This window comes from Cetorhinus maximus, chromosome 18 (genome assembly GCF_964194155.1).
Source record: "Cetorhinus maximus chromosome 18, sCetMax3.hap1.1, whole genome shotgun sequence".
NCBI lineage: Eukaryota > Metazoa > Chordata > Chondrichthyes > Lamniformes > Cetorhinidae > Cetorhinus > Cetorhinus maximus.
Window position 1 is genome coordinate 6,201,784 of NC_135896.1, and position 16,708 is coordinate 6,218,491.

At 44.8% G+C, this 16,708-nt stretch overlaps 1 pseudogene; it reads left to right on the forward strand.

Annotated features, from left to right (window-relative positions):
• Positions 1-14,475: 14,475 nt before the first annotated feature.
• LOC144692900 (G-protein coupled receptor 68-like) lies at positions 14,476-16,078 on the forward strand (annotated as a pseudogene).
• The last annotated feature ends 630 nt before the right edge of the window (positions 16,079-16,708 follow it).

The window sequence follows — 16,708 nt, forward strand, 5'->3', positions numbered from 1 at the left end:
TTTCCAATCCGTCTTCTAGTTTTTCTGCTCCCATATTTTATTCAGTCTCAGGAGTCACAAAAGTCTCTGTTCTGTCTCCAGTGTGTTCACAAACCTCAGCATCGAGGTGAGATGATCAGAAATAATGAACAGGACAGAATCTGATCTCGTTACTCTGCAGATAACTGAACAAAATTAAAAGTACTTGCACCAAGCTAAGTTTAAGAAAGGAAACAAAGAAAGAGATTACATTTCTATAGCACCGATCACAACCTCAGGATGTGCCAAAGATCTTTACAGCTGATGAAGTATTTTTGAAGTGTAGTTACTGCTGTACTCTAGGAAGCTTGGCTGCCAATGTGAGCACAGCAAGCTTCCACAAACAGCAATATGATCCATAATAAATAATCACGTAATGCTGTACCTAACAAAGCAACATTATCTCCCTCCCACTCAATCTCGCATCATCATCAAACACACAGACTAGTGGAGATATTTTATCACCTTTCTGGCCTCACATCTGGCTAGCTCTCTATTCTCCTCCTGTTCTACAACCCTCCCCGATATCTGAGCCACTTTCAATCCTGGCCTCTTGAGCATCCCTGATTTCCATGAATCCATAGCCACAGCCCTGCCTAGAGCTACCTGGGCCCTGAACTTTGAAATTACCTCTCTACCTACCTCCCTCATTAATGAGGCACCTTAAAACTCACCACTTGGGCTAACGTTTGCTCACTTGTCCTAATCTCTCCTTATAGGGCTCGGTGTCAAATCTTGTTTGATAATCACTCTTGTGAAATGCCTGGCGTTAGACAGTAAAGGAGCCTTTAAACAAACTAACTACAGAACCTTGACCATTCTAACCAGCACGTGTTGAAAATTGTGAAGAGTAGTAAGAGGACAAATGCTTGTTCTGAGCCTGCTTAAAAATTAACCTGCTGAACTGTGAAACTAAACAATGTTAGAACCATAGAAAAGTTACAGCACAGAAGGGGGCCATTCGGCCCATCTTGTCCATGCCAGTCTGAAGACACCCAGGTGCCCTTTCTAATCCCACCTTCCTGCACCCGGCCCATAGCCCTGCAGCTTACAGCACTTAAGGTGCAGATCCAGGTACCTTTTAAAAGAGTTTAGAGTTTCTGCCTCTACCACCAACTTGGGCAGTGAATTGCAGACACCCACTACCCTCTGCATAAAAAAGTTCTTCCTCATGTCCCCCCTACACCTTCTGCCACTTATCTTGAATCTATGTCCCCTGGTTCTAGAATTCTCCATCAGGGGAAACAATTTTATCCTGTCCACTCTATCTATTCCCCTCATAATTTTGTACAACTCAATCAAGTCACCTCTTAGCCTTCTTCGTTCTAAGGAAAATAACCCCAGCCTCTCCAATCTCTCCTCATAGCTACACTTTTCTAACCCTGGCAACATTCTTGTAAATGTTGTTGTTGGAAAGGAACAGAGATAGTGATGGTGAAGAGAGACATTGGGACTTGGATCTATCAGGGGCAGAACTTGGAGAAGGTAGAAATTAGCTAAGATGAGTTGAGTGTCCTGTTGACCATATCGGCAAATGTCTTTCTCTGGACGGTTGATCGCAAGAAGCTTCATGTGATGGGAAATTACCGAAAGACACTTAGAGAAAGACTGACAAATCTGGGGTGGGTTCAAACTGTACGGTTTTACCAAAGAGCTCATCATATGATTGGACATTTTGGTTGAGGCAGAAAGTTCAGAGGGCAATGCCAGGACACTGGATAGGCTCATGAGGGGAGGTGGGGGTGGGGAACGAGGCACACGGTTTGATGAAAATTTATCAGGGCTGTCGGCATTTAGTGCAGAGGATCATCCGCCTCCACACGCCTCACATCTCAAGGGATTCTGAGTTTGGATCCCTCCAATAGAAACCATATCCGTTACATTGCAACATCTGACAGATTCCATTTACACCGGGACTCCCAGCACACTTTGATAACAACCCCGTTTTTACACTGGCCTGAAAATTGAGGAAGATTTACATCAACTAGGCTTGCACACAAAGGCTGCTAGAAGTGTGCAACTCTGCTCCATAAAAAGCAAGAACCTTGCTCAATTAATAATCCTTAGATCGTTAGATCTATTAGCCAATGTTATGAAGGGATATGGAATCAAGGCAGGTGAATGAAGTTGGGATACAGGTCAGACAAAATCTCATGATCTCAGTGAATGGTAGAACAGATTTGTAATGTAATAAAATGTTGACCAACAGCTGAAGGGAATGTGGCACAGCAACTCCAGAAAGTCCCTGATTATAAATCGATGATGTTAAAATAAGTCATTACACAGAAAATAAAAGTACAAAACTGCAGGTGCTGGAAATCTGAAATAAAACCAGGAAGTCATTACACAGGCTTTGTATTTTCAGCAGGAAATATACTCAGCATTGTGAGATATACCCAGCATTGTGAGCTATCCCCAGCATTGTGAGATACACCCAGCATTGTGAGATACACCCAGCATTGTGAGATACACCCAGCATTGTGAGATACACCCAGCATTGTGAGATACACCCAGCATTGTGAGATACACCCAGCATTGTGAGATACACCCAGCATTGTGAGATACACCCAGCATTGTGAGATACACCCAGCATTGTGAGATACACCCAGCATTGTGAGATACACCCAGCATTGTGAGATACACCCAGCATTGTGAGATACACCCGGCATTGTGAGATACACCCGGCATTGTGAGATACCCCCGGCATTGTGAGATACCCCCGGCATTGTGAGATACCCCCGGCATTGTGAGATACCCCCGGCATTGTGAGATACACCCGGCATTGTGAGATACACCAGGCATTGTGAGATACACCCGGCATTGTGAGATACACCCGGCATTGTGAGATACACCCGGCATTGTGAGATACACCCGGCATTGTGAGATACACCCGGCATTGTGAGATACACCCGGCATTGTGAGATACACCCGGCATTGTGAGATACACCCGGCATTGTGAGATACACCCGGCATTGTGAGATACACCCGGCATTGTGAGATACACCCGGCATTGTGAGATACACCCGGCATTGTGAGATACCCCCGGCATTGTGAGATACCCCCGGCATTGTGAGATACACCCGGCATTGTGAGATACACCCGGCATTGTGAGATACACCCGGCATTGTGAGATACACCCGGCATTGTGAGATACACCCGGCATTGTGAGATACACCCGGCATTGTGAGATACACCCGGCATTGTGAGATACACCCGGCATTGTGAGATACACCCGGCATTGTGAGATACACCCGGCATTGTGAGATACACCCGGCATTGTGAGATACACCCGGCATTGTGAGATACACCCGGCATTGTGAGATACACCCGGCATTGTGAGATACACCCGGCATTGTGAGATACACCCGGCATTGTGAGATACACCCGGCATTGTGAGATACACCCGGCATTGTGAGATACACCCGGCATTGTGAGATACACCCGGCATTGTGAGATACACCCGGCATTGTGAGATACACCCGGCATTGTGAGATACACCCGGCATTGTGAGATACACCCGGCATTGTGAGATACACCCGGCATTGTGAGATACACCCGGCATTGTGAGATACACCCGGCATTGTGAGATACACCCGGCATTGTGAGATACACCCGGCATTGTGAGATACACCCGGCATTGTGAGATACACCCGGCATTGTGAGATACACCCGGCATTGTGAGATACACCTGGCATTGTGAGATACACCTGGCATTGTGAGATACACCTGGCATTGTGAGATATACACAGCATTGAGAAATATACCCAGACAATATCTCGACCTGGGCTGACCGGTGGCAAGTAACATTCATAACACACAAGTACCAGTCACTAACCATCTCCAATAAGGGAGAATCAAACCATCACCTCTTGACATTCAATGGCATTATGATTGCTAAATCCCTCACTATCAACATCCTGGGGTTACCAGTGAACAGAAACTGAACTGGTCTAGCCATATAAATACTGTGGTTACAAGAGCAGGTCAGAGGCTAGGAGCGCGAGTGGGTTCAGGAGTTGAAGAGAAGCGTGAGAGGAATCGGGAGTTGAAAAGGAGCGCGAGAGGAGTAGGAAGTTGAAGAGAAGCTCGAGAGGATTCGGGAGGTGAAGGTGCTAGGAGAGCAGTGGTGACTGAGGGAGTTTGGTGAGGAGGGAACGAGGTGATCCTTTCAGTGCCGTGAGTATTTCCGGGTAAGCATTTACTAGTTTATTGCTTATAGTTTTTAAGGTCTTATTTTGTAGGTCATCGCTTGTAAGGGCTATATTCTGTAACAACGAGGAGCAGGGAAGAAGGGCCCGAGATAATTTGATATTCTTTGAAATTAAGTATCTTCCAAAAGGTTTAATTTATCTTAAAGGGGTACGTCATGGCAGGAGAGCTCTTAGCTGTGATGTGCTCCTCCTGCTGTCTGAGGGAAGTCGGGAACATTTCCAGTGCCCGGGGTAAGCTTGTGTGTGGGAAGTGTCTCCAGCTGCAGCTCCTGGAAGCCCAGGGTTTGGAGCTGGAGCAGCGGCTGGGGACACAGTGGAGCATCCGCAAGGTGGAGAGTATCATGGATAGCATGTATAGAGAGGTGATCACATCGCAGGCTAAGAGTCCACAGGCAGGAAGGGAATTGGAGACCACCAGGCAGAGCAAGATGACTAGGCAGGCAGTGCAGGGTTCGCCTGCAAAACAGAGATACCACTTTGGATACTATTGAGGGGAATGGCCTCTCAGGGGAAAGCAGCAACAGCCAAATTCATTGTACCACGGTTGGTTCTGCTGCACAAGGGAGGAGTAAAAAGTGTGGGAATGCAATGGGTATAGGGGATTCAACTGTAAGGGGAATAGATTGGCATTTCTGTGGCTGCAAACGAGACTCCAGGATGGTATGTTGCCTCCCTGGTGCTAGGGTCAAGGAAGTCTCAGAGCGGCTACAGGACATTCTGAAGGGGGAGGGTGAACAGCCAGTGGTCGTGGTACACATTGGTACAAATGACATAGGTAAAAAAAGGGATGAGGTCCTAAAAGCAGAATATAGGGAGTTAGGAAGTAAGTTGAAAAGTAGGACCTCAAACTTAGTGATCTCAGGATTACTACCAGTGCCACTTGCTAGTCAGAGTAGAAATAACAGAATATATCAGATGAATACGTAGCTGAAGAGGTCGTGTGACGGGGAGGGTTTCAGATTCCTGGGAGATTGGGACTGGTTCTGGGGGAGATGGGACCGGTACAAACTGGACGGGTTACAATTGGGCAGGACCGGGACTGATGTCCTAGGGGGAACATTTGCTAGAGTGGTTGGGGAGAGTTTAAACTAAAATGGCAGAGGGATGGGAACCTGTGCAAGGAGTCAGAGGAAGGGGAATCAAGGACAAGAACAAAAGACAGAAAGGGGAATAAGGAATCAAGGGCAAGAATCAAACAGGGCCTCAGTGAAACATAGTGGGAACGGGACAAGTAATGTTAAAAAGGCAAGCCTTAAGGCTTTGTGCCTTAAGGTGAGGAGCATTCACAATAAAGTGGATGAATTTAACCGTGCAAATAGATGTAAGAAGTTATGATATAGTCGGGATTACGGAGACATGGTTGCAGGGTGACCAGGGATGGGAACTGAACATCCAGGGGTATTCAGTATTTCGGAAGGACAGACAAAAAGGAAAAGGCGGTGGAGTTGTATTGCTGGTTAAAGAGGAAATTAACGCAATAGTGAGAAAATATATTAGCTCCGACAATGTGGAATTTGTAAGTGTAGAGCTGAGAAACACTAAGGGGCAAAAAACATTAGTGGGGGTTGTATATAGACCACAAACTGTAGTGGTAATGTTGGGAATGGCATTAAACAGGAAATTAGAGACACGTGCAATAAAGGAACATCTGTAATTATAGGTGACTTTAATATGCATATAGATTGGCCAAATCAAATTAGTAACAATATCGTAGAGGAAGAATTCATGGAGTGTATATGGGGTATTTTTCTGGAGCAATTCATTGAGGAACCAACCAGAGAACAGGCCATCCTAGACTGGATATTGTGTAATGAGGAAGGAATAATTGGAAATCTAGTTGTGCAAGTCCCCTTGGGGATGAGCGATCATAACATGATGGAATTCTTCATCAAGATGGAGAGTGATGTAGTTGATTCTGACACTAGGGTCCTGAATCTTAATAAGGAAACTACGATGGTATGAGGTGCCAGTTGGCTATGATGGATTGGGAAACGTTACTTAAAGGGATGACGGTGGATAGGCAATGGCAAACATTCAAAGAGCGCATGGGTGAACTGCAACAATTGTTTATTCCTGTCTGGCGCAAAAGTAAAACAGGAAAGGTGGCCAAATCATGGCTTACATGGGAAATTAGAGAAAGTATTAGCTGCAAGGAAGAGGCATATAAATTGGCCAGAACAAACAACAGACCTGAGGATTGGGAGCAGTTTAGAATTCAGCAAAGGAGGACCAACGAATTGATGAAAACAGAGTACTAGCATAAGCTAGTGGGGAACATAAAAACTGACTGTAAAAGTTTCTACAGGTATGTGAAGAGAAAAAGATTGGTGAAGACAAATGTAGGTCCCTTACAGTCAGAAACAGGGGAATTTATAAAGGGGAACAAAGAAATGGCTAACCAACTAAATACATACTTTGGTTCTGTCTTCACAAAGGAGGACACAAATAACATACCAGAAATGTTGGGGAACACAGGGTTTAGTGAGAGGGAGGAAATTAAAGTAATCAGTATTAATAAGGAAATGGTGTTGGGGAAATTGATGGGACTGAGGGCCAATAAATCCCCAGGGCCCGATAATCTATATCCCAGAGTACTTAAGGAAGTGGCCCTAGAAATAGTGGATGCATTGGTGGTCATCTTCCGAGATTCTATAGACTCTGGAACAGTTCCTACAGATTGGAGGGTAGCTAATGGAACCCCACTATTTGAAAAGGAAGATAGAGCGAAAACAGGGAATTATAGACCAGTCAGCCTGACGTCGGTAGTGGGGAAAATTCTAGAGTCCATTAGAAAAGATTTAATAGCTGAGCACTTGGGAAACAGATGTACTTGCTATAGGGGGAGTGCAGCGAAGGTTTGCCCAACTGATTCTTAGGATGGCGGGACTGACATATGAGGAGAGATTGAGTCGGTTAGGATTATGTTTGTTGGAGTTCAGAAGAATGAGGGGGGATCTCAAAGAAACCTATAAAATTCTAACAGGACTAGACAGGGTAGATGCAGGAAGGATGTTCCAGATGGTGGGGGAGTCCAAAACCAGGGGTCACAGTCTGAGGATACGGGGTAGACCATTTAGGACTGAGATGAGGAGAAATTTCTTCACCCAGAGAGTGGTGAGCCTGTGGAATTCGTTACCACAGAAAGTAGTTGAAGCCAAAACATTGTATGTTTTCAAGGAGTTAGATATAGCTCTTGGGGTGAAAGGGATCAAAGGATATGGGGAGAAAGAGAGAGCAGGCTATTGAGTAGGATGACCATGATCATAATGAATGGCGGAGCAGGCTCGAAGGACCAAATGGCCTACTCCTGCATAAACATAGAAAATGTTTATGTTTATCCCTTGACATCAAGGCTGAATTTGACTGAATGTGGCATCAAGGAGCCCTACCAAAACTGGAGTCAATGGGAATCAGGGGGAAAACTCTCCACTGGTTGGAGTCATACCTAGCACAAAGGAAGATGGTTGTGGTTGTTGGAGATCAATCAACTCAGCTCCAGGACATCACTGCAGGAGTTCCTCAGGGTAGTGTCCTTGGCCCAACCATCTTCAGCTGTTTCATCAATGACCTTCCTTCCATTATAAGGTCAGAAGTGGGGATGTTCGCTGATGATTACACAATGTTCAGCACCATTCGCAACTCCTCAGATACTGATGCAGTCCATGTCCAAATGCAGTAAGTCCTGGACAATAGCCAGGCTTGGGCTGACAAGTGGCAGGTGACATTTGTGCCACACAAGTATCAGGCAATGACCATCTCCAACAAGAGAGAGTCTAACCATCGCCCCTTGATGTTCAGTGGCATTACCATCACTGAATCCCCTACTATCAACATCCTGGGGTGTTACCATTGACCAGAAACTGAACTGGACTAGCCATATAAATACTGTGGCTACAAGAGCAGGTCAGAGGCTAGGAATCCTGCGATGAGTAACTCACCTCCTCACTCCCCAAAGCTTGTCCACCATCTAATGGCAAAAGTCAGGAATGTGATGGAATACTCCCCACTTGCCTGGATGAGTGCAGCTCCCACAACACTCAAAAAGCTTGACACCATCCAGGACAAAGCAGTTAGCTTAATTGGCACCACACCCACAAACGTTCACTCCCTCCTCCACCGATGCACAGTTGCAGCAGTGTGTACCACCTACAAGATGCACTGCAGAAATTCACCAAAGCTCCTTCGACAGCACCTTCCAAACCCACGTCCACTACCATCTAGAAGGACAAGGGCAGCAGATAGATGGGAACACCGCTACCTGGAAGTTCTCCTGCAAGTCATTTACAACCTGACTTGGAAATATTTCGCTGTTCCTTCACTGTCGCTGGGTCAAAATCCTGGAACTCCCTTCCTAACAGTACTAGTAACTGGATTTTCAGCAGCCATTTTAATATTCTGCATCGAATGTTTAAAAGTATTGACTGAAAGTTTGCAATGTACCGGGACATGAGATCCATGAACTGGGGCAATGTCCACAGTTTAGGTCAGTTGAGGAATATTTGGGGGAAGTGATGACCTGGATTGAAAATCCAAGTATTACATTTTTAATAAGATGCAAGCTCTATTAATTGTGAAATACAAAAACGATTCTGTTAGCCAAAACAACATTCTTAATGTGAAACACGATCAAATTCCTGCTACAGGTATTTTCTTGTCCATCTCCTTGTTTTCAGGTGGCAAGTCTGTTCTTGACCGGTCAGGGGGTGGGGGCAGGGTATGAATCAGGTGTCCTTGAAAATATCTGTCTGTTTCTCATTGTGTCGATTGCAGCGGAAAACCCAGGATCCCCCTGCACTCAGGGGTTGAGGTGCTGAAATGTTAAGAGGAATTTCCTTTTGCCAGCTCCACAAATTGACCTTAAAATCGCGAACATTACAGAATGAACACGGGGATGTGTGCCTGCTTTCCAATGTCGATGTCTTGCAGCCTCCCCAAAGTTCAAATCGCTCAATTTTGGAGAGGTAGGTGTTCCATTTTTTTTCTCTATTTCTCGAGAAGCTCAGGGGAGGAAATCAAGTGCTGGGCACAAAGGGACAGAGAGAAGACAAAGTAAATGGAGAAATAATGTTTGAGTGACTTTTAAAAAGTTTCTTTACAGAAGTTAGTAAACTGCAGAGGCGTCGGTTTCCCCCCTAACCCAACCAGCGGGAAATTGACCGGGTGGAGTTTTGTACAACCCTGGTTTAACATTTCACCTGGTTTTACTCTCCATTAAAGTCAATGAAGGCAGACAGTGGGTTTTAGGGAAGGAATTCAAAGAGTTGAGGAGCTTAACATCTGAAAGCAGAGCTCCCAGTGGTGGTGTGAGTACACAAGAGGTCACAGTCGGAGGAACGGCGAGTTCAGTCGGCACTAGGGTTGCGTTGCAGGAAGATGGTGGGAAAGGGAGGGGTGAGGCCAGGAAGAGATTTAATGACAAGGATTAGAACTTTAAATTAGATATCTTGGGGGAACGAGCTGAGAGAAATGGGCAAGGACAGAGGTAATAGGCGAATGGGGCAGGGTGAGGGATAAGGCATGGGCATTCCAGAACTATGGACACACTTTCAATCTTTCCTTGAGTATATTTTTCCCCTCGCATCTTTGTCCATTGTTCTTAACTTTCTTTTGAAAGTTATCTTTCTCAGAATCTAAAACTCTTTCATGTTGTCTTAATGGCCACTTTGGGAAAAATAAACTTAATAACTTTGCATTATTTATTTAGCTATGATCTCTGCCAGTTGTAAAACTTACTTTCTTCTCTCTTTGAAATTCAATAATTAAAATGCACTCCTCATTTATCTCCTAATTCCTATTTATGCTGTATCTATTCGTAGCCCATCTTTGCCCGTTTATCACCACTTTAAATGTGTCTAATGATTTAATCCTTGCAGTCTGACTGTCTTCAGTCTAATTAAATTATTCACTCACACACACACACAATACAGCCCCACAAACCTGTTTCACAGCATCCCACAATAATATTGGAAAAAAAAATTTCTTTACACCACCGCCACTCCCTGTCTACTCTCGATCATCAGTAAAGTGACGGAAGGGGTCATCAACAGCGCCATCAAGTGGTACTTGCTTAGCAATAACCTGCACACTAACGCTCAGTTGGAGTCCAGCCAGGGCCACTCAGCTCCTGACCTCATTAAAAGCCCTGGTTCAAACATCAACAAAAGAGCTGAACTGCCGAGGTGAGGTGAGAGTGACTGCCCTTGACATCAAGGCAGCATTTGATCAAGTGTGGCATCAAGAAGCCCTAGCAAAACTGGAGTCAATGAGACTCAGGGGGAAAACTCTCCACTGGTTGGAGTCATACCTAGCACAAAGGAAGATTGTTGTGGTTGTTGGAGGCCAGTCATCTCAGCTCCAGGACATAACAACAGGAGTTCCTAAGGTTAGTGTCCTAGGCCCAACCATCTTCAGCTGCTTAATCAATGTTTGCTGGTGATTACACAATGTTCAGCACCATTTGTGACTCCTCAGATGCTGAAACAGTCCATGTCCAAATGTAGCAAGACCTGGACAATATCCAGGCTTGGGCTAACAAGTGGAAAGTAACATTTGTGTCACACAAGTGTTAGGCAATAACAATCTCTGACAAGAGAGAAATTAACCATAGCCTCATGACATTCAATGGCAATTAACAGTGCTGAATACTCCCCTCTCAACATCCTGGGGGTTACCATTGAGCAGAAACTGAACAGGACTAGTGTTGTGATATGGCAGGTGGTATTTGCTAGACTGACCAAATCCTAAAGGGAAACGTGGCCAAGCTATCACAACAATTTACCAATTTGTATTTATTTTGGAAAGAGTTGTGCATTGAAGTCAGAAGTAAAGAGCCCACTACCACCTTTGGAGATTTTAAAGATTAAATTAAAACATTTATTAACAAATGAAAATAAAATGTTAAACACACAAGATTACAGTTACACAGTTAAACTTAGCCTTATAACAGTTCCCAAAAATATTTCTACTTAACTAGACTTCAAAATAAATACCCTTTTCGTCAACAATCCAACTAGACTCTTAATCTATAAAACATCTAGTAATATTACCTCAAGGCATCCACTGTTCCTATCATGGAGGTATTTCACGGTTTCTCTCTCCCTCTCACTCGACACTCGAATCCCAAGGCTTTTAACAAAACCTGCTCCCTGAAACAAGCCAACACTTCTCTGGGGTGGTTAGAGGTTGTTTTTCACAGGTATGTTTCACACAGTCCATCTTTCCAAGATCTCACACGGCCACCCCATACAGCTTTCCATCTTTCTTTCAATATATTTTCTCCCTTTTGATCTATAAATCCCATTGTTTCACCCTTGCTTTGGAAGTTCCTTTTCCCAGAATATAAAAATATTTAATGCTGTTGTTATGGCTAGCACTTTCAGGAAAATAAACTTAGTAAGTTTGCCTGATTAATTTTGCCAGTTGTAAAATATCTTACCATGGCCCTTTGAAAATCAAACAACCTCTCAACTTATTTACAGATGCAAATTTCATTCACACCGCATCTAATGGGACTTCATCATCTTAACCCACCCATCTCCATTTCAAAATGCCTGCTTTTACACTTTAACACCTTTGATGATTCAAACCTTGCAGCCTGACCATCTTTAGTTTAATTAAATTAGTCACACACACACACACACACACACACACCACAGTCCCCATAAGCCTGCTTTAAGTATCCCACAGTAATACTAAGGGAAAAAAAAAAGATATTTCCTTTACACTAGCCATATAAATACCCTGGATATAAGAGCAGGTCAGAGGCTAGGAATCCTGTGGCAAGTAACTCACCTCCTGATTCCCTAAAGCCTGCCCACCATCTACAAGGCACATGTCAGGAGTGTAATGGAATACTCTCCCCTTGCCTGGATGAGTGCAGCTCCCACAACATTCAAGAAGCTCGACACCATCCGGGACAAAGCAGCCCGCTTGATTGGCATCCCTCCCACAAACATTCACTCCCTCCACCACCGACACACAGTGGCAGCAGTGTGTACCATCTACAAGATGCAATGCAAGTTCATTGCATGAACTGAGGCTCCTTCCAAACCCACGACTGCTACCATCTAGAAGGACAAGGGCAGCAGACACGTGGAAACACCACCACCTGGACGCTCCCCTCCAAGTCACTCAGCATCCTGACTTGGAAATATATCGCCGTTCCTGCACTGCCGCTGGATCAAAGCCCTGGAACTCCCTCCCTAACAGAACTGTGGGTCCACCTACACCACATGGGCTGCAGCGGTTCAAGAAGGCAGCTCACCACCACCTTCTCAAGGGGCAATTAGGGATGGGCAATAGGCCCAGGCAGCGAAGCCCACATCCCTTGAATGAATAAAAAAAATTCAGCCCATTTGATCTGGCATGTTATTCATTAACATAGTGATCCACCACTGGTGCTTTGCGGCAGGAGTGTGCACCATCCACAGGGTGCACTGTACCTTGACATGTCTTCACACCTCCCAAAGCCGGACATTTACCAGCTAGAACAGGGGTATCCGACCTTTTCGCGTGAGGGGTCAGATTTCAATTTTTTTCTCACTCAAGGGGCCAATGATCAAATTTTGGAAAAATGAGGTTTGGCGCAACGTTGAACATTAATTTAGAAACAGGACAATGTCAAAGCAATAAATTGATAATTAAAAAGAAGTAATTAATAAGACAGACCATTACAAAGTGCCAAGCAGCAAGGCTAACTGATAAAACCTTTTTTGCCTTCTTTGCTTCGGAAGCAGAGCCAGGAGGAGAGAGATTTGGCTCCAAGCGCTGGTCACCAGGGAAGGGGGAGTGGTCTGGGCCAAGCTAAGGAGTTGATTTTAACTAACACTGACCTTGTGTTCGCCTCTGGTGGCACAAATTCTGAGCTGGCCTTGGCAGGATCCATTTGAAAGTCAGGGTCGGAAATGCGGTGCCTTTCAGCCTGGGGTTTCCTCCTCTTCTGGCCGGCTTTTTTGATAGTTTTTAGTGGAGGAAGAAGGAAGAGGAGAAAGGCGTCTGTGCCCAGCTCACTCTCAGTCTCAGGGTTCGACCTCTTATACACTTACACACACACGCGCACACACAAACACACACACACACATTCACTCTCTCTCATACACACATATGTAGGCAGGCAGGCACACACACTCACAGACTCAGTCACTACACCACTAGGCCTGCGAGGTTTGGACATTTTGCCGCTAAGGAGGAACTTAGGCTAGTTATGAAGGTGCCAAAATGAACTTTCTCATTCCGCCCTGTCTGAGACTCCTTCTGTCCCGGATGGGGTGGTGGGGGGGAGCTGGGTGGGCACTGTTGCTACCACTGCTGTTTCTTGTGGCCGCCCCTGCCCGCTCCACCATCTTGACCACTGTGCTCCTTTAGGGGCAGTGCCTGGGTGAGCGGGTGAGATAGAGAGTGCAGACAAAGATGGAGAGAGAGCACACCATGGGCACTCACTTTTACACTGGTCACTGCTGCTCCAATTACAGACTGTTCCTCTGAAGTGCTCTGGTGAGCCAATCAGCAGCAAACGCGGGAGAGAAACGGCCAGGGATTTTAGGAGTAGCTTCTTGCAGATCTGACACTTCCACTTACCTGTATTTACATCAGGGGGGAGTCTGCAGGGCTGATAGAGAGGCTAGGCGGGCCGGATTGGGGCTGTGGGCAGTGGGTTGGACAAGCCTGATCTAGAAGGGCCAGGGCAGCAGGTGCATGCGAACATCACCATCTGCACATTCTCCTCCAATTCAGTCACCACCCTGATTTGGAAATACATTGCCATTCCATCACTGTCAAAATCCTGGTCTCCCTCTCTAACAGCACTGATGGGTGTACCTTCACCACATAGACTGCAGCGGTTCAAGAAAGCAGCTCAACACCACCTTCTCACTGACAATTAGAGATGGGCAATAAATGCTGCCCTTGCAAGCGACAGCCATATTCAAGAATGAATAATAGAAAAATTGCATTAATGGAGACATTATGAGTATTTTTAACTCAGAGGGTTGTCAGTGAGGCATCAAACCTCCCAGCAGAGAGTCAGAAGGCTGAGACTTGAACACAAAAATACCAGAAATGTAACAAATATAAATATGTTTTAAAAATTGAAATAGTATCGGGGAATGGGCAGGTGTAGGGGACAGGTTGGATGGATCCTTTCGAGAGCTGACACTGAAACAACGGGCCAAATGGCCTCCTTCTGTGCATTAAAGTTCCATGACTATATTGTTTCATAACCTCTCTGTTTTTACCTTAGGGAGACAAGTTTCAGCAAAAAAGAATTAAATATAAAATATTAAATGGTTTGAAATCACAAAAGCTGCATCTCAGAGGAGCGTGAGAAATATACTCACCTGATGAAAAGTTCCAGTTTTGTGTTGAACGATGACCAACTGTACTATCGACCACAGTATCCACCAAATCTTGTTTCCCACGGTCTACATTGCTGTCTTCATCATCGGCCTCCCGACTAATCTCCTGTCCCTGTATCACAGCTACCTGCAGATCAGACAGAGGAACGAGCTGGGAGTCTATCTCTGTAATCTGACCATCTCAGACCTGTTGTATCTCATTTCCTTGCCCTTCTGGGTTCAGTATATGCTGCAGCACGATGACTGAGTACTCTCCCGGGCACTCTGCATACTCAGTGGTCTGCTCCTCTACCAGAATATCTACATCAGCATTGGCTTCCTCTGCTTCATCTCCATTAATCGCTTCCTCGCTGTGGCCTACCCTCTGAGATTTGAATTCTTCCACACCAGGAAGGCTGCAGTGTTCATCAGTGTTCTCATCTGGATCAAGGAGATTCCTGCTTGCGGCTTTTACATACACTCCCAGGTTCTCAGTAAAGACAATGAGAATGACACCTTGTGTTTCGAACATTATCCTATGCAGTCGGAAGACAGATATTTAAATATTTACAAGCTCTCTATTGGGTTCTTCCTCCCTTTGATTTTATTCATTTACGCTTACTATAAAGTGCTGACAGTTGTCCATAAGGTCCGTGGGCTTCAAGGAGAGAGGAAATTAAGAATAAAAAAATTGGTTTCTGCGTCCATCATCATTTTCCTGGTTTGCTTTGCTCCTTTTCACATTCTCCTGATGATTCGAACAATATTCGAGTATGAATGTAAATTTGCTGAAAATGTTTTTCAGCTTTACCATTTTGGAGTTCTGCTGATGAGTTTAAACTGTGTGGCTGATCCCATCTTGTACTGTTTTATATCTCCGAGTTCACACGGCTGGTTAACCAGGTTCCTGGATCCTGTTACAAATCTCATTCCTTGCAGAACGAGAAAACAAACCGCATATGAAATGCCCAGTTTGAAATAATTCCGATACTGTCCTCAAGCTCGTTTTTCCTTACCATTCTCCTTCCCAAGCCGCTTGACTGCAGCATTATCAAACAAAATTTGACACCAAGTCACAGAAGGAGATATTATTGGTCTAGATTTTGGGGTAGAAATAGCAGTGAAGCTGCTAATTTGCTATTGTCCGTTTTGTGTTCTCTCGAAACATTTTCACCCCTCCCTTGCTGCCTGATCCAAAGATCATTCCATTGTCATTCCTGAGGTGTTTTTTCATGAAATTATTGAAACATTTTAATCCTGGTTGGACTCCCCTCAATATTAATGTCTCTACTACCCATACTGAGATAGACAAGGTGATGGGGAGTCAAACAAAGGGGCAACACTGAGTATGAAGCTCCCTATTCTGACAGCTGGAGGGACTGACACCTCTCTGATAAAGTCCAACCACACAATCCTCAAGCGAGGTTTAGCTTCAGTCTAGCCAGTGAGTACATTGTGTGCATTGAGACACACTCCCCACTCCGAAAAGTGTTGGGAGCATTTACCAGCAGAATTTATCAACTCAGGGATAAGGTTCTAAAAGGCTTCAACAGTTTTGTGACTTTCCAATCCATCTTTTAGTTTTCCTGCTCACATATTTCATTCAGTGTCAGGAGTTGCGAAAGACTCTGTTCTGTATCCTGTGTGTTCACAAACCTCAGCATCGAGGTGAGATAATCAGAAATAATGAACAGGACAGAATCGGACCTCGTTACTCTTCAGATTACTGAACAAAGTTAAAAGTACTTGCACCAAGCTTAGATTAAACAAGGAAACAAAGAAAGAGATTACATTTCTAAAGCACCTATCACAATTTCAGGAAGCGCCAAAGTTCTTTACAGCTGATGAAGTAATTTTGAAGTGTATTTACTGCCGTACTCTAGGAAACATGGCTGCCAATATGAGCACAGCAAACTTCCACAAACAGCAATATGATCCATAACAAATAATAACAAATAATCACACAATAATCACACAATACTGTGTCCAATGAAGCAGCATTATCCCTTCCCACACTGTAATCAAATGCACAGACGAGTAGAGATGTTTAATCACCTTCCTGGCCTCATCACTCTCGCTCTCTTTCTCCTCCAGCTTTACAACCCTCCCCGATATCTGAGCTCCTCCAATTCTGGCCTCTTGAGCATC